Source organism: Nicotiana tabacum, chromosome 22, assembly GCF_000715075.1.
Source record: "Nicotiana tabacum cultivar K326 chromosome 22, ASM71507v2, whole genome shotgun sequence".
NCBI classification, from domain to species: Eukaryota; Viridiplantae; Streptophyta; class Magnoliopsida; order Solanales; family Solanaceae; genus Nicotiana; species Nicotiana tabacum.
In genome coordinates, this window is record NC_134101.1 from 188,096,088 (window position 1) to 188,104,184 (window position 8,097).

Sequence of the window (8,097 nt, forward strand, 5' to 3'; positions counted from 1 at the left end):
TTTCACCTGTAGTCTAATACAAAGTCCGGTCTTTTATTATTTCCAGTCATCTTTTTGTTTAGTCCTTTTACCATTTTTGTTCAATGTCGATTCTAGGGACATGACATGCGCACCCAGTTTGGGCCTAATCTTAAAAGTTAATCATAAAACCCCGAAAAGGTGATCAGACCATTTAAAGGAAATAAGGACGGTTGAGATTATTCAGAGCTCGAGTCATATGGAATTGGGGCAAGTAAAATATGAAGAAAAACCGTTAAAAGCAAGATTCGCCAAATTGGCATGAGGGGCGTTCATGATAATGAGAGTGTCGCCCAACGGTGCTTTAGAAAGGACCAATGAAAAAGCAAATGTTGAATATAATTGTCAAGTCCAGCACCATCAGAAGAGACTACAAATTTAAATTGTGTTGTTTGCACTTGTCATGTTTTGAAGACTGGAATGACGAAGGCATTTTGTTTTGCTACCCAAACACTCTATCCTTCGTTACCTCTTTTGAGCCTTATTTATTTTTCTTTCATACCCCTCGTTCGGAATCAGTAGCAACGAAGAAAAAATAGAGAAAGAAAGAAAACAACAACGAAAAAAAGAAGAAGAAAAAAAAAAGAAGAAAAGAAAATTGATAACAAAGAAAAAAAAGAAAATCAAATGAAAAGAGGAATTGGGAACTATGTTTGACCTGATTCCTCAAAGAGGATACGTAGGCGCTTCACGGCTCGGTCATAGTTTTGAAAAAATGAAAAAAAATCAATTAAAATATCCCCAAGCAAGAAACTGGAGCAAAGGTTGCGTTTGTTGTAAATAAATCTAATTCCGAAGGTTGTAACTAATAACCCAAAATTAATGCATTTTTGAGCCTTTAATACCCTTTTTTCTAGCCCTATCCAAAACCCACATTACGGTCCAAAGAAAGACCTTCTGATCAGTCTTCAAAAGATGCCAAGTCAGACAAATGAAGAGTCTTACCGGCGAACATAACATTCTGTTCCACAGCAGAAAGGACTCTAATCTCCAGCAGAAAGAGTCATACCGGCGACACTCCAAATCCCCAGCTAGAAAGTGATACAAATGAGAGAGTCTTATCGGTGAAAACCTTGACAGGCACCATAAGGCGATAAAATCTGAGAGAAAACCCAAAAATGAGAGAGGCTTGATAGTGAAAACCCTGCGGGCACTACAAGTCGAATAGGATTGGGAATCAGATGGGGAATGGCCAATTTAAGGTCTCGAAAGATGACTAACGGCGGAGGATAGGCCACATATGCATGTCATGACCATTAGAGTCGGTATCTGCGTTTGATAGGTTTTTATTTATAGTTTCTTTTGTTAAAATGTCATCTTTTTCCTTTTGTCCTTTTATTTTGTTCCCTTTTATCTTTTTTCCTTCATAGAAAAATCCCCAATAGAGTCTGTTTGGTCAGAACAAGTGTGAATTGACTTCAAAATAGGCCATCAGCTTTCCAAAATGAGATCTGACTAGTACATCCAAGTGGTATAGTCAGCAGGGAACAAACGCGAGGCCAGTGTCAAAAAGATATCCCCAGCAAAAGGGAATTGACAGAAGGATTGACAAGTGTCAAGAGGGATACCATTGCCTTTATAAAAAGTTATAAACCTCAAGGCCAAGGCCCATGAACAGAAAGAAGAGGGATATCCCCAGCAGAAAGGGATTGTACCCAGCAAATAAAATCGTCCCCAACAAGTTGTGCAACACAATGCAATGAAAGAGAAAGGGAAAGTCATCCCAATAGGAGTATCACAGCCAACCACCATGTTTTAAACTAACAAATTTTGTTTGATTTGAAACATGTAAAGGAAATGGCATTGATGCAGAAACGCATGCCACAAGGGATATTATCAAACTGGGGCAGAAAATTTTCCTTCCATTTAGAAAGTTTTCTGGAAGTCAGGTACCCCCAGCTGATAACATTTTACCCCCCAACAGGTAAGTAAATAATCCCCACCAAGTTTTCGCGTTAAGACATTTTCAAGTCTTAAGGATATGTTGGGTTCATCCGCCCTCAAATAGGATATGTTGGGTTCATCCGCCCTCAAACAGGATATGTTGGGTTCATCCGCCCTCAAACAGGATATGTTGGGTTCATCCGCCCTCAAACAGGATATGTTGGGTTCATTCGCCCTCAAACAGGATATGTTGGGTTCATCCGCCCTCAAACAGGATATGTTGGGTTTATCCGCCCTCAAACAGGATATGTTGGGTTCATCCTCCCTCAAATAGGATATCTTGGGTTCATCCGCCCTCAAATAGGATATGTTGGGTTCATCCGCCCTCAAATAGGATATGTCGGGTTCATCCGCCCTCAAATAGGATATGTTGGGTTCATCCGCCCTCAAATAGGATATGTTGGGTTCATCCGCCCTCAAATAGGATATGTTGGGTTCATCCGCCCTCAAATAGGATATGTTGGGTTCATCTGCCCTCAAATAGGATATGTTGGGTTCATCCGCCCTCAAATAGGATATGTTGGGTTCATCCGCCCTCAAATAGGATATGTTGGGTTCATCCGCCCTCAAATAGGATATGTTGGGTTCATCCGCCCTCAAACAGGATATGTTGGGTTCATCCGCCCTCAAACAGGATATGTTGGGTTCATCCGCCCTCAAACAGGATATGTTGGGTTCATCCGCCCTCAAACAGGATATGTTGGGTTCATCCGCCCTCAAATAGGATATGTTGGGATCATCCGCCCTCAAACAGGATATGTTGGGTTCATCCGCCCTCAAATAGGATATGTTGAGATCATCCGCCCTCAAATAGGGTCTTATTTTCGAAGTTATAGTTTAAACAGACGCCCACCTGAATAACGAGAGGAATACATTTTCTGTCTTTTCATTTCTGTTCTAGGTCACCCACCAGTATAATGCGGGCATATCATTTTTCATGTCTTTACTACCAGACGCCCACCTGAATAACGAGAGGAATACTTTTATGTCTTAGTTTGGACAGGCGCCCACCTGAATAACGAGAGGAATACATTTCAGTCTTTATATTTCCAGAGTTGAAGTTGGGAGCCCGCCCAGATAACAGAGGCATACATTCAGTCTTTTTATTTCAAGTGTTGAAATTGGGAGCCCGCCCATAATAACAGAGGAATACATTCAGTCTTTACTTTTAAGTGTTGAAGTTGGGAGCCCGCCCAGATAACAGAGGCATACATTCAGTCTTTACATTTCAAGTATTGAAGTTGGGAGCCCACCCATAATAACAGAGGAATACATTCAGTCTTTACTTTTAAGTGTTGAAGTTGGGAGCCCGCCCATAATAACAGAGGAATACATTCAGTCTTTACTTTCAAGTGTTGAAATTGGGAGCCCGCCCATAATAACAGAGGAATACATTCAGTCTTTACTTTTCAAGTGTTGAAGTTGGGAGCCCGCCCAGATAACAGAGGCATACATTCAGTCTTTACGTTTCAAGTATTGAAGTTGGGAGCCCGCCCAGATAACAGAGGCATACATTCCACGTCTTTACCCATAGGAGATGTATTTCCTCCTAAAGTTTATTTTTACCCATAGGAGATGCATTTCCTCCTAAGTTCATTTTACCCAATAGGAGACGCACTTCCTAAGCTTATTTCACCCAATAGGAGACGCACTTCCTAAGTTCAGTTGTCACCAATAGGAGACGCACTTCCTAAGTTCAGTTTTACCATAGGAGACGCACTTCCTAAGTTCATTTTACCCAATAGGAGACGCACTTCCTAAGCTTATTTCACCCAATAGGAGACGCACTTCCTAAGTCAGTTTCACCTAAGAGGAGACGCACATCCTAAGCAAGTTTCACCAATAGGAGACGCACTTCCTAAGAATAATTTCACCAATAGGAGACGCACTTCCTAAGGAGACGCACTTCCTAAGATAAGATTCACCAAGAGGAGACGCACATCCTAAGTCAGTTTCACCAACAGGAGACGCACATCCTAAGTTTATTTCACCAACAGGAGACGCACTTCCTAAGCAAGTTTCACCAATAGGAGACGCACTTCCTAAATAAGTTTCACCAACAGGAGACGCACTTCCTAGGATAAGTTTCACTAGTAGGAGACGCACTTCCTAAGATAAGTTTTACCAGTAGGAGACGCAATTCCTAAGTTAATTTCACCAATAAGAGACGCACTTCCTAAGATTATTGTACCAATAGGAGACGCACTTTCTAAGTTCAGTTTTACCATAGGAGACGCACTTCCTAAGTTTATGTTACCCATAGGAGACGCACTTCCTAAGTTCAGTCCTACCAATAGGAGACACACTTCCTAAGTTCAGTTCTACCAATAGGAGACGCACTTCCTAAGTTTATTGTACCCACAGGAGATGCACTTCCTAAGTTTATTGTACCCAATAGGAGACGCACTTCCTTAAAGTTTAGTTTTGCCCATAGGAGACGCACTTCCTAAGTTTACTTTTACCCCATAGGAGACGCACTTCCTAAGTCTACTTTTACCCCATAGGAGACGCACTTCCTAAATTAAGATTTCACCCATAGGAGACGCACTTCCTAAATTATTTTCATTCATATGAGACACACTTACTAGTTCAAAATCGTTAAGGTTTCACCCATAGGAGACACACTTCCTAAGACTATTTTACCCCTAGGAGACACACGTCCTAAGTTTAATTTCATGCACAAGAAACGCACTTCCTGAATTAAGTTTTCATCATTAGGAGACACACTTCCTAGTCTGGTTCACTCAGGTTATAATTTTGCTTTAGGAGACGCACTTCCTAGTTTGGCTTTTTCAGGTTATACTTTATTTTAGGAGACGCACTTCCGGAATTGAGATTTCACCCTTAGGAGATGCACTTCCTAGTTTGATTCATTTTAAGTTCGACCATAGGAGACACAATTCCTAGTCCAGTTTTTTGAAGTTTACTCGTAGGAGACGCACTTCCTAATCAAGGTCTTTCAAGTTCATAGGAGACGCACTTCCTAGTTCTAGTCACTAAAGTTTTCACCCTTAGGAGACGCACTTCCTAGTTTAGCTCATTCTGATTCAACCATAGAAGACGCACTTTCTAGTTTGAGTCATTGAGGTTTTTATTTTAGCAGACACATTTTCTAGCAAGAGTTTTGGTTTTACCCGTAGGAGATGCACATCCTAGCCTAGTCTCTAGTTTACTCTCATCATTGCATCAGTAGGGTAAGTGAGTTACAATTTTGCTAACAATTCACAAATCTTCCCAGTACAAACTGGGATAGGAAATTTTGTTTGTTTTGTTTGTTTTGGTTGTCAGGGACCCGCCTGTAGAACGGAGTTTGTGGTATGTCAAAGATCGAAGAAGTCAGGAGTCCGCCTGTAGAACGGAGAAACATTTTTCAAGATCAAGCAGTGACCCACTGGAAAGCAGAAGGTTACAACAAAATCCCCAGCACTCAATCCAAGATAGAAGCAACAAGAAGCTCGCCCCAAGAATGCAAGTCAACAGTCTGGGATGATCAACAGAAGCTGGTCGCAAAAACAAAAACAAGAAAAAAAAAGAGAAAAAGAAAAGAAAAAGAAAAGAACCCAAATTACGGAAGTGGAGAACAAATGTGGTCTGCTCAAGAACTAGCACCTACAACTAGCAAGTCAAGGTTCAAATCCAAAGTCTGTATGAAGCACCATTCAAGACTCAAGACCAAGTTTCAGAAGACTTAAAGATATGAATCCTTGTAACTAGTAGTTGATACGCTTAGTTAGTCTTTTTCAGTTTTCATTTTTGTTGTAATTACAGGACCGCGGACCGGAACCTCAACGGAACGACACCTCGATCGGCTCTTCACCTCGGTACAATCTACCATCTCTCATTCCCGAATTACACGTGGCCTGATTCCTGTATAACCAAGGATATGTAGGCAGCTCAGATACCAGGGCTCGGTCACATTCCCTTCCTTGCCTTAGTGTAGTCCGTCCAAATAATGGTCGGGTCAAAAACATGTCTAGTCGTTCTTTGTCGGAAAACTCTTCGTGTTTCCAGTCAAAGAGGGGCAGCTGTAGACACCGGATTTTTGACCCTCCCCGAGGATTTTCACATTTTTTAGCATAAATATGTAATTTAGGTCTAATATACCTATTTTGACTATTTTTGCTTTATTTCGTTACGAAAAGAAAAAATTACAAAAATATAAACTAAACTTTAGTTTATGTATTTCTCATAAAATTGAAAAATACAAAAAATAGTACCTTATTTTGTACTTTACATAAATTCGAAAATTACAAAAAAAATATATATAATTCTATTAATGTTTTGTAGTCATTATAATTTTTGAAAAAAATAAAAAATATTACCTTATATTTTATCTTTATATAAGAAAACAAAAATTACAAAAATAAATAGTTTTATTAATATTTTGTAGCTATTTTAAATCTTGAAAAATATTTAAAAAAAAGATATAGTTTTGTTTAAATATTAGTCTTATTTTTGGCAGTTATTTTTCTTACATAGGACTAGTTAAGCAACGTGTTCCTATTTCTCGGGTCCGGGCAAAAGAATAATATTCGGGTTCAAACTACCCGGTTTTAAGCCTAATTTTCGGGCCTAGCCCATAATAAACCGAGTCCATGACACATGGGGAACCCCACCATGCGTGGGGAACACAAGCCTCGAACCCCACCACGCGTGGGGCTCATTTTTCTGGGCAAATAGGCACAATACACGGACTGAAAGTTTTGAAAGGAGGACTTTTGGAGATTTTGAAAAAAAAACGGACAGGGACTTGGAAAATTTTGAAAAAAGATTGTTCATCTTCTTCCTCTTTTGGGAAGAAGACCGGAACCCTAGCAGTCCAAAAAACCTCCCTCGACACCGTCCAAACACCACCCCGTCTCCTCCCAACTCCGTCGACCCTACTGCCCAAAACCACCATGAACGACCACCCCTACTCCTCCTAAGCTTCCCGCCACCAAAACCACCGTCGCACCCCCCGTCCCAAAAACCAGAAAAAAAAACCCTACCCGTCATCACAACCAGCAACCCCCGTCAGCAGCCTCCCTCCCGTCATAGCCTCACCAGTCGACGACCAAACAGCCCGTCGCACGCTCCACCGTGAAACCGCCATAACCATCAACAAACACCACCTCCCGTCAAACCCACTCCTCCTCACGTCCAGCAAAACCACCAGTTCCATCGCCCACCTCCATCCAGCTGACCCCTCGTCGTCACCCCTACCAAAACACCGCCCCCGTCGTCAACAACCCACCACCAGTCGACCATCCTCCATTGAACTCCGACGTTGCCAAAAGACCCCCAGTCCAGCAACGCCTCCTGCCTTGAACCACTGCCCAAACGACCGCTCATAATCCTTGCAAACCAGTAGCCGCATTAACCACTGCCCAAACGACCCTTCGTAATCCTTGCAAACCAGTGTTGCGTCGTCACTGTCCGTCGCACCACCAGCTCCTTCCATATCTGATCCTTCCTCACATCCAAACGACCCCTTTGCTTCATATTCACGTACCAGTTGTTGCGTCGAAAAATATACAGCAGCAACCAACAATCTCAGGTCGTTGACAGACTTGGTCCGAGCTTTCTGTTTCCGTCGAGGTCGTCGTTGTTCGTCGAGGTCCGGTACGTCGAGGTTGTTCGTTGAGGTCGATGTAGAGGGTTGGTCTCTGGCTCTATCCGTTTCTGTTTGTTTAGGTTAGTAAACCTCAAGCATTAGATAAGGAGACGTTACGTTAAATGTCCGAAGATGCAATATAAAAGTTGGTATGATAATTTTCTGATTATGTTCTCACCGTATGCATTTTGTTCATTCGTCGTTATGTTTATTCTTGTTTATTTGATGTCCTTTAATTAAGTTGGGTCAGTCGTTCCATGACACAAGATTGACGTTAATTTGTTCGCCCCTTCCTTTGCTTAGGTCATTCGGACAAAATTAGCATTAGTACTTGTTGTTACTATTTCCGAAACACTCATTCGCCAAACTTATTTTATTAAATTTCTGACGAGTTATGAGATTTTAGTTGTAAAGAAGCAGTAAGGTTTAGTATGGTTAAAGGCATAAAAATGGCATCCTTTTAAAAATAAATAAACAAAAAATGAGACGAGTCTCGCCAAATAAAAGGGACAAATTGCGGGGCCCTCACAAAAATATATGTA